This window comes from Callithrix jacchus, chromosome 6 (genome assembly GCF_049354715.1).
Source record: "Callithrix jacchus isolate 240 chromosome 6, calJac240_pri, whole genome shotgun sequence".
Taxonomy (NCBI): domain Eukaryota; kingdom Metazoa; phylum Chordata; class Mammalia; order Primates; family Cebidae; genus Callithrix; species Callithrix jacchus.
The window spans coordinates 80,394,804-80,413,171 of record NC_133507.1 but is presented as its reverse complement, the minus strand read 5'-3'; the positions used below and the strand labels follow the sequence as shown (position 1 = coordinate 80,413,171).

The window sequence follows — 18,368 nt, the reverse complement described above, 5'->3', positions numbered from 1 at the left end:
TTCAGAGACCAACCTGTTGAAAGTACTATTAGTGCTAGAATATTGCTACACCAAAACCTATCTTGGTAGAGAATAATTCTGCAAATGAAATATATATTTAGATCTTTTTTTCAGTTATAGAAATTGTATGAACCAAAAAATATGTGAGTAATTACTGATGGATCAGAGATTCTGGTTGGGAATGTAATGAAATAAAGAATTACTCATTTCTCAAGTGGGATAAGTTTCTAGTAGTTATTTCTCTTCCATGGCAGAAATAGCCACAAGCTTCCATGTTTAATGACCTTGACAAAATAGCTCCCTATGGTTCAATTTTTAAAATTTACCAAAAATACATTATTGTCAGTGGGAAAGATGATTATTGCTCATATTCTTGCTATTGCAAGCAAAATTTAAAATGTAGGTTTTATTCTAAATAATTCAAAATAATGACATAAAAAATTAAAGGAGAACACAGTAGAGTCCTCTTCAAGAAGAGAATAAGAAGCTGAAATGCTACTAAAGAAGGGTTTGCACACACACAATCTTTCCAGGAAAATAAAATTCTTTCTTAGCTCTACACCCTGTGTCATTGATGAGTATAGAAAAATCAAGCAAGGGACTTGCTTAAACAATAGTGCATCTTCTGTTACAGAATTGTTACAGTTCTCTCTTCTAGTACTTACTCATATGGACCTCGTATAAGAACTTGTTTAGTTACATTTATAAATGCTATTATTGATTTCTGTGGCCTGTAGTGAAAGCTCTGAGCATATTCTTCAAATGTCACTCCAGAACTTCTAAAAATATCTTGCACATGTATACTCCATTGTATGTACAAGAATCTTCACAGTTCGTGATAGATAAACAGACAAGTAACCACAGAAATATTTTAAATCCCAAACCAACAACAACTGCAAAATACATTTACAATAAAAAGAGAAAAATTAAAATTAGGGTACATTCATGTCAAAGAAAACTACACATCTGTGAAAAGTAATGACCTACATTATACACATTAACATGGATACATCTCAAAAGCTTCTATTTCCTAAACTATAAGTCATAGAAGAATACACAGAATATGAATCCATTCAAACAAACTTGGAACATAATAATACTAACAAGTGGTAAAAATACAAAGAGAAATATGAAATAATTAAATTGAACAAGTTTTTAGTTAGGCAAAATGCAATCTCATTTTTCTAAAAAGTTCTGTTGTGGGATCATATGAGATTTTTTATTATTAATTATTCTGCATAAATTTTCTGTATGTATGATACTTTCACAATAAGCAAACATTTCACAGTTTTGTTTAAAATAAATTACAAAACATGCTTTACTGTAATTATGTTATTTAGAATAATAAATAATACAAGGGCATATGAATCATAAGAAATTCTCCAGAGAGCTAGACTTAGGACCTAGGTTGAAATTCCACTGCTGCCACTGACAATAAGAGCTTTGGGTGAATTATTTAAATCACTAAAGTCCATTTTGTTATATTTAACCTAAGGAGAATTCACAGCCATTGCTCCATGATAGAATTGTTGTCAGGTTCAAAAGAGCTCTTGAATATATTAGGTTCATATGCAATTCAGATTTAGAGTTTAACAAATTTTAAACATATAAATGTTAAGAGAATATGGATTATACAGTCAAATGCTATACTATTGAAAACAATGTTTTTTGAAAATTGGATGTATCTTCAAATCTAAGTCACAATATGCCATGAGCTTTTTAGTTGCTGCATTTATTTCTAACATTCTCAAGTATCAAATGCTATTAAGGCTTTGACTATTGATGAATAAAAAATAGCTTTTCACTATAATATTAATGATAAACCTCAGGGAAAAACAGAACTTCCAGAATTATAGCTGATCAATACACCCAGTGGCTGTTTTGCTGAAAATCAATTTCCTGAAAATGTCTTTACTGAGAGTTCAATATTCAAAATAGTGAATTCATGAATTGACAAAATGTTCCAACTTGCCAACAATGTAGCTGTACCTAATGTACTTTTTCTGTTCCAGAATCCCACCTAGGATACATGACATTTAGTTATTATGTCTCTTTAGGCTCCTCTTGGATGTTACAGTTTCACAGACTTTCCTTGTTTTTGATGGCTGTAAGTCTTTTGAGCTGTACTGGTCTGGTATATATTACAGAATGTTTCTCAAAGTGGATTTGTCTAATGTTTCTCCCATGATTACACTGGTGTTAGGAGGAGGATGACAGAGGTAAAGGGCCATTTCCAACACATAATTTCGAGGATACACACTATCAACATAACATTACTGTTGATGTTGATCTGTCAGGTTTCTGACCTGTCAGATTGTAAAGTCACTCTTTCTCCCTAGTTTTATACTGTATCCTTCGGAAAAAAGTTGCTATATACAGCCCACTCTTAATGACTTGGGAGTTAACTCCACTTCCTTGATAGGAAAGTCTCTACATATTATGAATTATTTAAAATTATTTTACATTCTTTGTATTTTCTATTCTTTTGAAGTTTGCCTTTTTCAGGATTCCATGTAACTGGAATTATACAGTATGTAATATTTTCTACTTAGCAATATGCACTTAAGATTCAACTATGCCTTTTTGTGGCCTGATAGCTCATTTCTTTTTATCTTTTGTGACACAGTTTATTGATAGCTCATTTCTTTTTACATTTTGTGACAGAGTTTATGTATATATTCACCTATTAAAATACCTCTTTATAAATAAAGATGCTATAAACCTTCACATATGGGTGTTTTTGTGGACATAAGTTTGTAAGGTTTCAAATTAGCTGTATAAGTGCCTAAAAGAGCAATTGTAGCAAATGGTGAGATCATGTTTAGCTTTGTGAGAAAATGCCAATTTGTCTTCAAAAGTGACTATACCATGTTGCATTCCCACCAGCAATACATTAGAGTTTCTGTTGCTATGCATCTTCATCAGCAATTAGTATTGCCAGTTGATTTTTTTTTTAAATAGCCATTATTGTAGGCATATAGAAGTACGTGAAGGACAATTTGAAACTTGTTTCAAAAATTCAAAATGTGAATACCATTTGCCAAGCAATTACACAGCCAGCAATGTATCTAGTAGATAAGCTGACAGATAGATAGAAAGATAAATTGATAGGTAGGTTTATTATTGATATCTATATCTATAAATAGTTATAAGCTATATAACAATGTTTTGGTCAATGATTGATCACATATAAGATGATAGTCCCATGAGATTATGATGGAGCTGAAAAATTCCTGTCCTATAGTGATATTGAGCCATTGTAATACCCAAGTACAGCAGAGTACTCATCTATTTGTGGTAATGTTGGTGTAAGCAAACCTGCTCTGCTGCTAGTAGTATAAAACGATATCATATACAATTATGAACAGTACACAATACTTGATAATAGTAATAAACAACTATGGTAATGGTTTATGTATTTAATATACTACACATTTTATCATGATTTTAAAGTGTACACATACTACTTATAAAATAATGTTAACTATAAAATAGCCTTAGGCAGGTCCTTCTGAAGATATTCCAGAAGAAGGCATTACTATCATAAGAAATAACAACTTCAGACTGCCACTCTAGACTCCTCCTCTCTGTGCAGGGCATCTCTAAAAGAAAGGCAGCAACCCCAGTCAGGGGCTTATAGATAAATTCCTATCTCCCTGGGACAGAGACTCTTGAGAAAGGGATGGTTGTGGGGGTGCAGCTTCAGAAGACTTAAATGTTCCTGCCTGCCACCTCTGAAGAGAGCAGCACAGAACTTGAGCTCTGCTAAAGGAGAGACTGCCTCCTCAAGTGGGGTCCTGATCCCTGTGCCTCCTGACTGGGAGACACCTCCCAGCAAGGGTCAGCAGATGCCTCAAACAGGAGAGCTCCAGCTGGCATCTGGCAGGTGTCCCTCTGGGACAAAGCTTCCAGAAAAAGGAGCAAACAGCAATCTTTGCTGTTCTGCAGCCTCCACTGGTGATACCCAGGCAAACAGGGTCTGGAGTAGACCTCCAGCAAACTCCAGCAGACTTGCAGCAGAAGGGCCTGACTATTAGAAAGAAAACTAACAAACAAGAAGGAATAACATCAACATCAACAAAAAGATGTCCACACAAAAACCCCATCAGAAGGTGATCATCAAAGACCAAAGGTATACACATCCACAAAGATGAGGAAAAACCAGCACAAAAAGGTTGAAAATTCCAAAAACCAGAACACGTATTCTCCTCCAAAGGATCACAACTCCTTGCCAGAAAGGGAAGAAAACTGGACAGAAAATGAGTTTGATAAATTGACAGAAGCAGGCTTCAGAAGATGGGAAATCACAAACTGCTCTGAGCTAAAGGAGCATGCTCTAATTCAATGCAAGGAAGCTAAGAAGACTGAAAATAGATTAGAAGAATTGCTAATTAGAATAACCAGCTTAGAGAAGAACATGAATGACCTAGTGGAGCTGAAAAACACTGCACGAGAACTTCGTGAAGCATACAAAAGTATCAATAGCTGAGTCAACAAGTGGAAGAAAGGATATCAGAGATTGAAGATCAACTCAATGAAATAAAGGATGAAGACAAGATTAGAGGAAGCAAAATGAAAAAGATCAAACAAAACCTCCAAGGAATATGGGAGTATTTGAAAAGAACAAGCCTGTGTTTGATTGGTATACCTGAAACTGGTGGAAAGAATGGAAACAAGTTGGAAAACACTCTTCAGGATATTATCCAGGATACTTTCCTAACCTAGAAAGACAGACCATCATTCAAATTCAGAGAACACCACAAGCAGACTCCTTGAGAAGAGCAACCTCAAGACACATAATCATGAGATTCACCAAGACTGAAATGACTGAAGAAATGTTAAGGGTAGCTAGAGAGAAAGGTCAGGTTACCCACAAAGGGAAGTCCATCAGACTAACAGTGTATTTCTCTTCAGAAACCCTACAAACCAGAAGAGAGTGGGGCCAATATTCAACACTCTTAAAAAAAAAAAGAAGAATTTCAACACAGAATTTCATATCCAGCCAAACTAAGCTTCACAAGTGAAGGAGAAAGAAAATCCTTTACAGACAAGAAAATACTGAGAGTTTTGTCAACATCAGGCTTGCCTTATAAGAACTCCTGAAGGAAGCACTAAATATGGAAAGGAAAAAACACTGCAAAACCATACCAAATTGTAAAGACAGTCAACACTATGAAGAAACTACATCAACTAATGGGCAAAATTATCAGCTAGCATCATAATGATGTGATCAAATTCACGCATAACAATATTAACTTTAAATGGAATGGCCTAAATGCCCCAATTAAAAGTGACAGACTGGAAAATTGGATAAAGAGTCAAGACCCATTGGTGTGCTGTGTTCCGGTGATGCATCTCCTATGCAAAAACACAAATGGGCTCAAATTAAAAGGATGGAGGAATATTTACCAAGCAAATGGAAAATGAAAAAAAGGGGGGATGTTGCAGTCCTAGTCTCTGATACAACAGACTTTACACCATCAAGGATCAAAAAAGACAAAGAAGGCCATTACATAATGGTAAAGAGATCAGTGCAACTAGAGGAGCTAACTACCCTAAATATATATGCATTCAATACAGGAGCACCCAGATTCATAAAGTAAGTTCTTAGAGACCTACAAAGAGACTTAGACTCTCACATGATAATAGTCAGAAGCTTTAACACCCCTTTGCCAATATTAGACAGATCAATGAGAATGTTGTTCAGGACTTGAACTCAGCTCTGGACCAAGTAGACCTAACAGACATCTACAGAATTCTCCACACCAAAATCAACAGAACATACATTCTTTTCAGCACCACATCACACTTATTCTAAAATTGACTATGCAATTGGAAGTAAAACACTCCTCAGCAAATACAAAAGAAAGGAAATAATGACAAACAGTCTCTCAGAACACAGTGCAATCAAATTAGAACTCAGGATTAAGAAACTCACTCAAAATCACACAACTACATGGAAACTGAACAACCTGCTCCTGAATGACTACTGGGTAAGTAACAAAATTAAGGCAAAAATAAGTAAGTTCTTTGAAACCAGTGAGAACAAAGACAAAACATACAGAATCTCTGGGACACAGCTAAAGCTGTGTTTACAGGGAAATTTATAGCACTAAATGCCCACAGAAGAAAGCAGAAAAGTCTAAAATCAACACCCTATCAATAAAACTAAAAGAACTAGAGAAGCAAGAGCAAGCAAATTCAAACGCTAGCAAAAGACAAGAAATAATGAAGATCAGAGCAGAACTGAAGGAGACACACAAACACAAAAAAAAAAAACCCTTCAAAAAATCAGTGAATCCAAGAGCTGGTTTTCTGACAAGATTAACAAAATAGACCACTAGACAGACTAACAGAAAAGAGAGAAGAATCAAATAGGCACAATTAAAAATGATAAAGGGGATATCACCACTATTCCCACAGAAATAAAAACTACCATCAGAGAATGCTATATATACTTTATGCAAATAAACCAGAAAACCTAGAAAAAAAAATGGATATATTTCTGGACACATACACCCTCCCATGACTAAAACAGGAAGAAGTCAAATTCCTGAATAGACCAATAGCAAGTTCTGAAATTGAGGCAGTAATTTTAGCCTACAAAACAAAAGAAGCCCAGGACCAGATGGAGTCACAGCCAAATTCTACCAGAGGTATAAACAGGAGCTGGTATTATTCCTTCTGAAACTATTCCAAACAATAGACAAAAAGGGATTCCTCCCTAACCTATTTTAGGAGGCCAGCATCATCCTGATACCAAAACAGGGCAGAGACACAACAAAAATAAGAAAATTCCAGGCCAATAACCCTGATGAACATTGATGTGAAAATCCTCTATAAAACATTGCAAACTGGATCCAACAGCACATCAAAAAGCGTATCCATCACGATCAAGTAGTCTTCATCCTGGGGATGCAAGGCTGGTTCAACATATGCAAATCTATAAATGTAATCCATCACATGCACAAAACCAATGACAAAAACCACATGACTAAATCAATAGATGCAGAAATGGCCTTTGATAAAATCATTCAACACTCCTTTTATACTAAAAACTCTCAATAAACTAGGTATTGGTGGAACATGTCTAAAAATAATAAGAGCTATTTATGACAAACCCATATCATACTTGATGGGCAAAAGCTGGAAGCATTGCCTTTGAAAACTGGCACAAGACAAGGATGCCCTCTCTTACCACTCCTATTCAACATAATAGTGGAAGTTCTGGCCAGGGCCATCAGACAAGAGAAATAAATAAAGCGTCTTCAAACAGGAAGAGAGGAAGTCATATTGTCTCTTACAAATGACAGGATTGTATATTTAGAAAACCCCACTGACTCAGCCTAAAATCTCTTTAAGCTGATAAGCAACTTAAGCAAAGTCTCAGAATACAAAATAAATGTGCAAGCATTTCTATACACTAATAATAAACAGAGAGCCAATCATGAGTGAACTCCCAGTCACAATTGCAACAAAGAGAATAAAGTACCTAGGACTATAACTTAAAGGAATGTGAAGGACCTCTTCGAGGAGAACTACAAACCACTTCACAGGAAATAAGTGAGGACACAAATAAATGGAAAAATATTCTATGCTCATAGATAGGAAGAATCTGGAGAACGTCATCCTCAGCAAACTGACACAAGAACAGAAAATGAAACACCGCATATTCTCACTCATAGGTGGGTGATGAAAAATGAGAACACATGGACACAGAAAGGGGAGTACTAAACACTGGGGTCTATTGGGGGGAAAAGGGGAGGGCCAGTGGGAGGGGGAGGTGGGGAGGGATAGCCTGGGGAGAAATGCCAAATGTGGGTGAAGGGGAGAAGGAAAGAAAAGCACACTGCCATGTGTGTTCCTACGCAACTGTCTTACGTGCTCTGCTCATGTATCCCAAAACCTAAAATCCAATAAAAAATTTAAAAAAAAGAAAAGAGGCAAGAACAGGAGAATAATTACTTATAACTTTTTACCTTCCTGTAGTGCTTCAATTTAACAACAATACATTATATGTTTAATAAAAATTCAAATGCCTTACATTGATTATAACTTCTAAAAAGCAGTATCTCCATAGAATCTGAAAAATATGGACTGAGATTATTTCAAAGTTATTCACTTCTTACATTTAAAAAATTAGTTGAATTTCACTCAAAATTCAAATTCAGATTCTAATAAAATGTATGTTAAAGCTAAGAATAAACATTAAAATGATATGTGTACAATATTCTTACAACTTATAGTATATCCCTAACTTCTGGGATTCCTCCATCTTTTTTGGAAGCTCCCTCCAGTATCTGTGGCAATACTTGAAATGAAATCCATTAGAGTTCAGAAATAATAATTTGAAGATTTGTAGATGACTTTCTTCATATGTAGATGAGGTTAGGCAAGCCTGATGAAATACCTGTGCAAAAAAATTCAGTGTAAAGAACTATAGAGAAAAATAGACTTGGGAAACCTCTTCCCAGAAACAAACAAGTAATCAATGAAGCAAACAAGGCAATATCAATCAGCCGTCTATTTGGCAGACTGGTTTCTTCATATATTTTTGATGATGCTTAAGTGTACAAGGGTTCACTGATTTTCTGAGTCTAACAAATTTAATTCTTGATTTCTGTGCTTACTCTCTTGTCCAGGCCAATTATAAAGAGAAACCAACCAAAGATGAAAGGTTAGATCTAGAAGTTAATGTGCTTTTAAGAACAAACAAACCAAACAAAAAACATCATTTTGGTTAAGAGTAAACACCAAATCAGAGCAGATTATCTGCAAATCCTGCCAGTTGCAACCAATATTTCTTCCTGAGTTCTAGAAGTGGTTGGGATTGGCAGGGGAATTCAAATGATTCTGCATGCAACATGCAGCTTCCAGTACAGCAAGCTCCAAATGTGCAGCAGTACTCATAAAATGTGAACATTTGACTGGGCATGGTGGCTCACACCTGTAATCCCGGCACTTTGAGAGGCTGAAACGAGCAAATCACAAGGTCAGGAGATCGAGACTATCCTGGATAACACAGTGAAGCCCTGTCTCCACTAAAAATACAAAACATTAGCAGAGTGTGGTGGCACATGATTAGTCCCAGCTACGTAAAATGTTCACATTTCATTCAGAGCTTGCCATACTGGAAGCTGCATGTTCTACACAGAATCATTTGAATTCCATTACCAATCTCAACCATTTCTAGAACTCAGGAAGAAATTCTAGTTGCAACTGGTAGGATTTTGAGTTACCTGCTCTGATTTGGTGTTTACTATTAACTGAAATGATGTTTTTTGTTTGATTTGTTTGTTTTTAAAAGCACCTTAACTTCCAGGCTTAACCTTTCATCTTTGGCTGGTTTCTCTTTGTAATTGGCCTAGACGAAACAGTAAGCACAGAGGCTGAGGAAGAAGGATCGCTTGAACCCAGGAGGCGAAGGCTGCAGTGAGCTGAGATCACGCTACTGCACTCCAGCCTGGGCGACAGAGTGAGACTCCCTCTTCAAAAAAAAAAAAATATATAAGCATTTGTCAGGAAAATCAATCTCAGAATTTTTAAGTAATAAATACTCGTAAATAATTACAATCACAAATGTGTCACAACTGTCAATTTTTCTTCCTTTTCTCCTTTTTGTGCCACTGATTTTCAAAAAATGTACCTTTGTATGTTGCAGGAAGCAACTAATAAAGCTGATGACCTGAAAATGTCACTGTTATGGAGTGAATTGTATCCCCTCAGTCCTCACTGTGAAGTACCTTACAATGTGACTGTATTTGGAAAGAGGACATTTTAAGAGATAAGTAAGTTAAAAAGAGGTGCTTAACGTGGGCCCTAATGCAATCTGACTTGTGTCATTATAAGAAAAGCAGACTAGGAGGGCTGGGCGCGGTGGCTCATGCCTGTAATCCCAGGACTTTGGGAGGCCGAGGCGGGTGGATCACGAGGTCAAGTGATCGAGACCATCCTGGTCAACATGGTGAAACCCCATCTCTACTAAAAATACAAAACATTAGCTGGGCCTGGTGGCGCGTGCCTGTAATCCCAGCTACTCAGGAGGCTGAGGCAGGAGAATTGCCTGAACCCAGGAAGCGGAGGTTGCGGTGACCCGAGATCGTGCCATTTGCACTCCAGCCTCGGTAACAAGAGCGAAACTATGTCTTAAAAAGAAAAAAAAGAAAAGAAAAGCAGACTAGGAAAATAAAAATAGACACCAGAAACACATGCACCAAAAAGCACAGTGTGAGGACACAGCAAGAAGGTGGCCATCTGCAAGCCAAGAAGGGAGGCCTGAGAATGGGCTTGGACTTCTGGGCTCCAAAAGTGTGAGAAAATAAACTTCTTTTGTTTAAGCCACCCATCCATGGCATTTTGCTGCAGCAGTGGAGCAAACTAATATAGTCTCAGGAATCTCAGGGTCTTTAGGAAGAATTCTAATTACGAGTCAGAGGGTGAGATGCACTTCCGTGTAAATGCCTAAGAATAAAATGCATTTTAGAATTGGATTTTTAAGGCAGTACAAGTGATAAGAAAACAAGCCTGACTTAATACCCAGCACTCTCTTGAAGGAAGTGGGAAGCAATCCATTGTGAGGAGTAGAACATGAGGGCATGAGGGCAAGGATACCTCAGCTTACAGACCCAAGTGTCCTGGGTATGTGTCACATGCACAGAGCAGCTGCACAGAGAAAAGGCTAAGCCCAACTACCTCCACAGAGAATGCCAGAGCCAATAATTCCAAAGGACACAAATGTATAAATAACTCAGCAAAGGCCCCTTATTGTGATATTTTCTAATTATAATTCGATGTCAAGGTCTGAGATTTGATATTCACAGAAAGCATCTGAGAATAAGTAGTATGTTTTCTCATCTAGCCTGTTCCTAAGCAGCTTATAGTTTCGGTATCTGATATCCTCAAGTTCAAAGCTACCAGATCAAAATTTTCATTGTATGAAATGACCTCAATCATCATAATCCTGGCAGATTTTAAATATATCAATCCCTTCTGAATACCTTCCCCTCCCACCAATACAAGAACGTTAATCATCTATAAAACTAAAGTAGGAGTGAACAAATTACTGAGAAATGACACTAGGGTAGGAGACTAAAATAGAAGTCATGCATGGGATAACCCATGAAGTAGGATCACATAGCAGGATTCAGTCAACTGCCGGAGAATGTCTGCATCAAACATGACTTGTCCAATGTATTTCTAAGTCCATTTTATATGGAGACTGTGTCCACCAGCCCTGGTGCAAATGCTTACAATTTATTCTGCATAGAACCTGCACAGAGCTTCCAGTACAGAAAGCTCTATATGTGCACAGTACTCAAACATTTGAACATTTGTCAGAAAAGCCAATCTCAAATTTTTAAAATAATAAATACTTGTAAATAATTACAATCATAAATTCACATATTTTGATTGAGTTCAGAGTAGGGAAGAATGATAAAATCAGAGAAATAGGGCTATAAGTTACTTTTGGAAAAAACGAAGGCTTTCCCTTAGCCAAGGCACTCTGTGCTACCATGAGCAATGCAAATTGTCTCTTTATAAACACACATCCTATGCAGAGTACCACAAAGTAGAACCAATATGCGTTATCAGCAACTGGAGGGACCCTGAAGTTGGGGTTGTAGTGTAGGTTGGAAAATGATTCTGGAACTTTAACCTGCCTGACTCTTTCAGGAAATCTAAATGTACTGAGCACTTACTATGTGCCAAGGCCTATGATAAGAACTGTGTATATTGCCTGATTTAGATATTGGATGAGGAAATGAGCTCAAAATAGTTGGATAATTGGACCAGAATGACCCATCTAGGAAGTTGTGAATCCAGAAACTTCACCTAAGTCTATTTGCTCCAATGCGTCCTCTCTTCAGTGTTTACTATATATAGTTTTGTCTTTTTACTATGATCATTCAATTTATTTTAAAAATTCAACATGGTTAGAAAAAAAAAGCGTAGATACACCTGAGAAGGTGAAACATAAACTCTACTGCCAGCATATAGGCAAGGTAACTTAGAAGAGTGGAAGGTTGCTCACTTGTACTGACAAAAGATGTGGCCAAAGAAAATGGAGCCGTGAGGACAGATGGACAGCAGCATTGAACGAAACTGATTGCCTCACTCACTTCTTTACCCACACTTGTCTACTTGCTCATCTCCACTAATGCCAGCCTCCTCATTCTGGATCAAATATGTTGATCAAGCATGCTCTCACCTCAGCGGGATCAGGGCCTTTGCCCTTGCTGATCCCACTTCCTGGATCACTCTTCCCCTAGAAAATCTCAGTGTTCCTTTTTTGCCTCCTGTAGATCTTTGCTCAAAAGGTAGCTTCTCCCAGAGTCTTATTTGACATTGTATCCCTCTGGCATTCCCAGTCACTCGTTCCTGGCTCATTATATACAATATGTTTATTTTAAAACAGCTCTTCCTCCCAACATGACTGAAGCCTCTTTAAGGACAGGGATGTTTGTTTGTTATTTTCAGTGCTATATCCTTAGCACCAAGCACATTGTCTGTCATATGGTTGGTCTGACATCTGCCCTCAGTAAATATTTACTAAATAAACTTACTAATCAACAAGTATCACAAAAATAATCCATATGTCACACTGACATAGTTTAGGGTGGCATACTCTGATCCCTTGCAGCTCCTAACCCCATACTAAGCAAAAGTTACTATTCTATATGGCTGCAAAAACATCAGCCAGTGAAAGAGCAGTCATTCTATAGGCAAGCAGTCAGGTTCCTAGTATTTTTTAAGGTGGAAGTCATTCACTAGAGCTGACAAATCTTTGATTTTTTGAACTGGGGAATAATTGTTTGGTTTCTAAGTCCTGTTTGGCTTGAGCAAACATATGCCTGGCTTATTATCAATAACCTTCTTAGTTAGGCAAACAGGTGACAATGTCAAAAGCAATTTCAAAAATATGTATGTTGGCAAAATAAACTCTGCCTTTAGAAACATCATCGCTGCTTCTAAGTTACTCAGGCAGCCTAGGACATTGTGTGCCACTGCACTGCAATTGCCCTTCAACAAAACTGGCACTGGCAGCTAGCAGTCAAATTTGAAATGTTTCAGGCAACAGAGCTGCTTTGGAATCTTTCCCACATACCAATAAATCTCTTGATCTTGGGAAAACATTTCCCGATATTCAGGAACTTTTCTATTGTTCCTTGCAACTTTCCCCAGAGGACACATAAGGCTTTCCTAGACATTTTGACGCCCACATAACCTTTATATACTAAGTGTTCAGGTCAGAAGTAAGCGACATTCACTGGGGGCTGTGATTTGAACACTAACTGTCTGATTTTCTAAAATTCGGGAGGTGAAGAAAGGCCCTGAGAATTTCTCTTCACTGAGTGAAAGTCTCGTGAATGGAGTTTGATTCTGCTCTATTTTCACAACAATGTCGGTGTAATATTATCCCTAATGTACTCTCAGTCAGGAGCGAGCTGCTACTGAAAGTTTCAAATTTTATATAAAAATAAATCTGTGATAATCACCTTTCTCCTGTTAACCAGCTTATTGTTGAAGTTAAGCATTCTTGAAGACACGCACATTTGGTAATCTAATGTATGATCAGATTTTCTCACTCTAAACAAATCATTTTTCCTACAGTATGTGCCTTGAACATTAACCCTATGAGGTGCTTCATAAAAAGGAAAGTTTTCTAAGGCTATGTGAATTAAGAAATCTGTATCTAATCCTCTTTTGTAGAGTTGTCATATAAATTAGTGACCTGAAAAGGGCTACAAAGACTAAGTCTGTTTCACTTGACTTATTCCAGAACTTAACAAATTTATTTGACTGTAATTCCCCTTTGCTTTTGTTAAATCTAGTGACATTCTGTAGAACTAGCAAGCATTCTAAGAAACTCAGCTTGGACAACACTGTTTTAAATACAACAAACAGAATCAAATGTTGTTTAGAAGTCACAGTTTTCAAAACTTCAGCCTTTGTTTTTTGTCAGTCCCATATAGGATTATTTTGAGTAGGGGGTCTTCAAAGTTTTTCTGTAAAGGGGCACCTAGTAAATATGTTCGGCTTTACAAGGCACGTAGTCTCTGTCTGTCCTTTGCAACTAACTACTCAACTGTGCCGCTGTTGTGTGAAATTAGGCACAGATAAAATGCAAAGAAAGGAGTGCAACTGTGTTCCAACAAAACTTTATTACCAAAAATAGGCCACAGACTCCATTTGAGCCGTAGGTTATAGTTTGCAAACCTGCTTTAGAGTGAGGCAACCACCTCTCAGTCATATTTCAGTTATCTAAACCTTAAGAGTACATGTAAGATTAAAAAGAAGGTTATTGTGACTTTGTTTGGCGGCCAAACCTGGTCAACCTTAACTTTTAAAAGACTGGAGCGTAGTTCCCTTAGGTCAGTACGTAAAATCCATCTCATGCTAAACATAACCAAGGTGATCCGGCATCTTCAGAGAAGATCCAGAACTTGTCTGTCGTTCAACACTCAGAAAACAAGATACAGGTAAGTGTCTCACTGCTTGGATAATTTGCTTTAAAACAAATGGCCAATTTTAAAAGCAAAGCTAGGAATTTCCCAGTAAAATGGGAGTTGATTTACCAGCAGAACTCCAAACTTCCTTTTGGAGGTTAAGTAAAACAGGGAGGTTCTTAGAAAAGGAAATCTGCCATAAGTACTAGAAAATTCCAAACTCATAGTTATTTTAAGTCAAACCCTATTGCAGAATCAACAGTCTCCATTATGCACAAGGGACCACCCACCAGAAGAGCATCCAAAGATAATAATCTGTGAGAAAGGAGACCACAAAAATGCGGATACTGAATTTCTGGCAAGACCTTGGAGCTTATGTTTAAAGGAGTGAGATTGTCCCTTAGATACCAAGGCCGTTTCTCTAGCTTTATGCTGGCAAGCTTTCTGTTTATTGATGCTATACCTTTGTGTAACTGTTTTTGTTAACCCTTTCCGATGCAAGCATTTTGGCTCCCCTGCAGTATCAACAACAAAAATTTTTAAAGGAGGAAAAGCTTTATAGAAAGCTTCTAGATTAATAGAATGATAGGATTTTAGCACTGGAAGGAATCTAAAAATATCTAATCTGACTACATTGAAAGGATCAACTAGGAATTTTGTCCAAGATACCAGATGATCATCAGTGAATAGCCATAAGAGCCAGATTTCCTGCGTCTTGCTGAAGGCTGTTCAGAGGACAGATTCTCAGAGGTAACATTCTAGACCTTGTGAAGGTTCATTGTCAGTTCTTGACCGGGCTTCCTTTCTTAGAAGGAATCACATGTACAACATGCCAAGGTAGGAAATGTTATAGAATGCAAGCACATTTGTTTCTACATTGCTGTAAATTGTGCGGATACTTTGAAAATGGTTAAGGTTTAATTACTAAGTTATATGCATTCTCAGGGGCATTTTGGCCAATACTAAACTGAGAAAGTAAATCTGGCAGTGTCTGCAAAACTAATGACTTATACATCTTCTGCATGGGTCGATATACATTGTGAAGAGATGGTGCTATTGAGAACTTGGGAAGAATAACCTTAGAGGGTAGTTCCCTGGAGGAGAAACAGTAAGTACTGTTTTGTGTTTGTCTCCTTCTTAAATCACCTAAACTAATGCAGGAGCTTTCTGCAGGTAGCAACCAAGAGGATTTTTTCATAAAAGCCTTTATAAAACTTGGGCTAACTGTGCTAACTTGAGATCCAGAATTAGGGAAAATGGCTTTCGTTCATTTTACCTTCAGCATTGTGAAAGTTCAACAGATCTCAGTGCATTTGGATCCTTGAGGGTTTTACAAGCCTTGGTAGCCCAAGGTGATAACGGGCAGGCAGAAAATCTGTTTTTCATAGTTATTGGCAGCTGTGAAGTGTCTACTCAACTAGGCTTGAAGAATGTAGGGGAGAAAAAAAATTGTCTTTGCTTTCAATCTTAAGGTCATAGCTGAAACTCCCATAAGAAAAGACAGATTGACAAGTAAGAAGCATATAGATTTACTTAATAGAAGTTCTATGTGACATGGGAGACTTGAGAGATGAAGACACAAAGAAACAGAGAAACATAAGGTTCGATGAAGAGTGGACAGTCATGGAGAAATATGATTAGACAGAAGGGTATGGAAATAAACTAAGGGCATCATAGTAAGGCCTGTTTGTTTAGATTCTCCTCTGTCTTCAACAGAAGGATGCACCATTCCTGTGGGTACGGGAAGGCACCCTCCAGTGAGGGTCTTATGACCTGCTTTAGGGAAGAAGGGTAACAGAAAGGTGAAAGTGGCCTTCCTGCTTCTGCTATTTTCTCAAAAGCTGAGTTGCCATATTTTGGAATAATGTGTCCTGAACCCATCAGGAAGCCAGCACCTAGAGTCCCTGTGGACTTGTGAGAGATCTGCATTATACACTTGAGGATGCGGTACCAGCAGCACTGGAACGTTCTTATCAATGGGTTCCTATTTTTAGCCATAGACTGCAAAATTCTGGGAAAGTTTTGGTTATACTTGGCAATATTAAGATTTAAACTCCACAAATAAATTTTAAAATACTTTACCAAAATAAAAGATAAATTTTAACTTTCTGCAAGTCATGATTCATGTAGTGGTTGTTAAGCAACCACTGAAAAAAAAGATAAAAGATAAAAAGCCACTAAATTTAAACTAAAACTAAATATCTTAATGAAAACAGTCTGCGGAAGGTGTATTTTGTCTGCTTTCATGTGTTTGTTTAGTAGAACAAATATCCTGCAGATAATGTTTCTTGTTTCATTTACATGCTAAGACATGCTCCCCACCAACAAACACCAATAGCTTTGTACTAAAAGCAATATGGTCTGTCTATGGTGTTTATAGCACAGGACAGTAATTAAAATATAGAGAAACATTGCTTCACCCAACCAATGCAAGAACATTAAATTCCTCATCTCCAGCAATTCTGAACAATATCACTTTAAGTAGTATATGCAAATTAAGGATATTGTGAGTTTGTTTTCGTTTTGTTTTGTTTTTGAGATGGAGTCTTGCTCTGTTGCTAGGCTGGAGTGCAGTGGTGTTATCTTGGCTCACTGCAACCTCCGCCTCCCAGGTTCAAGTGATTCTCCTGCCTCAGCTTCCCAAGTAGCTTGGGACTACAGGTATGTGCCACCACACCCAGCTAATTTTTGTTGTTTTAGTGAGGGTTTCACCATGTTGGCAAAGATGGTCTTGATCTCTTGACCTCTTGATTCGTCTACGTCAGCTTCCCAAAGTGCTGGGATTACAGGCATGAGCCACTGCGCCTGGCTGAGTTTTTATTTTAATTGCAAGTGGTAGAGTCTTTTGGTAAGGTTACATTTTGAAATGGATCTTCTGTTAAATACTCAAGAAATTTCTTTTCAAAGTGAATAATCATGCTTTACCCAGGTGGTGAATCTCTACACCCACTAGACTTTTGAATACCCCATTGTTTTTGCCCACTCACTCAGTCACCTACCTATTTGGAGTGAGTCTTCTTCCAGATATTCATGACACCCCTGGGACACTGAGAGGTTATTATGGCTATCCTTGTCCTTGCCTCTTAAATGAAGAATGTTCCCAGCTGAATCTCTCTTTCCATATTTCCACCTACAGCTCATGCTTACTAGAGTGCACATCCTGCCCTCAATATTACGTCAACTTCTGGAGCTGTGTGTGAGCTGGAGGTGGCTGACTGCATATCTGTCATGTGACTCATCCAAGTGTTTCAACTCCCATGGCAGCCTTCCAGCAGCTGAGATTAACTTTCACATTTTGAAGATCAGTTTTTAAAGGTGGAAACCTTGGGTGTGCCCGCAGCACTACCACATTTCTCATGTTCATAGAAACCTGGACTTGTCTGAGCCATAAACCCTGACAGTAACGAAAATGCCACATTACAGACTGGTCATAATTCTCTACCTTTGATTATGCAATTGCAGCCTGTGGCTGGCCATCCTGTCCATCAAAGAACTACTACCCACCATCCTTTAAGTAGTCACATGCATCTCTACCTCCCTTTTGGCTTTTGGTCCCATTATCACTTGAACTAAAACGTTGTCCTCAGTTTCTGTGTACCCACATTCCATGGTCCCCTCAAGCCCTAATTCCAGGTCTACTTCTTCTATAAGTTCTTTCCTAAACATGCCACCCACTGGGATCCCACTTCCTAGAACCTCCTTACCCTGACTGTCTCAATGTGGAGTTCTCTACATTCCCATTTTGCTTGATTACTTGTTTATTTTTCACTCTTGCACTTTCAAGTGGCCTTTTTTTTGATTATGGCTTATGTTCATAGTTAAGTTGTAAAACAGCTGGTTTATGTGTTACTCTTCAGGGTTTGCAAGGTACTTTATATCATTCTGTTAATCAGAACACTCAGTACAAATTTGGGCACAGAG

General features: G+C 37.6%; 1 long non-coding RNA gene across 1 annotated transcript; it reads left to right on the top strand.

Moving 5' to 3' along the window:
* Positions 1–17,025: 17,025 nt before the first annotated feature.
* LOC144576757 (uncharacterized) lies at positions 17,026–17,955 on the top strand. The gene is made up of 2 exons (XR_013519222.1): positions 17,026–17,108; positions 17,584–17,955. It is a non-coding gene; the product is annotated as an uncharacterized LOC144576757 (long non-coding RNA).
* The last annotated feature ends 413 nt before the right edge of the window (positions 17,956–18,368 follow it).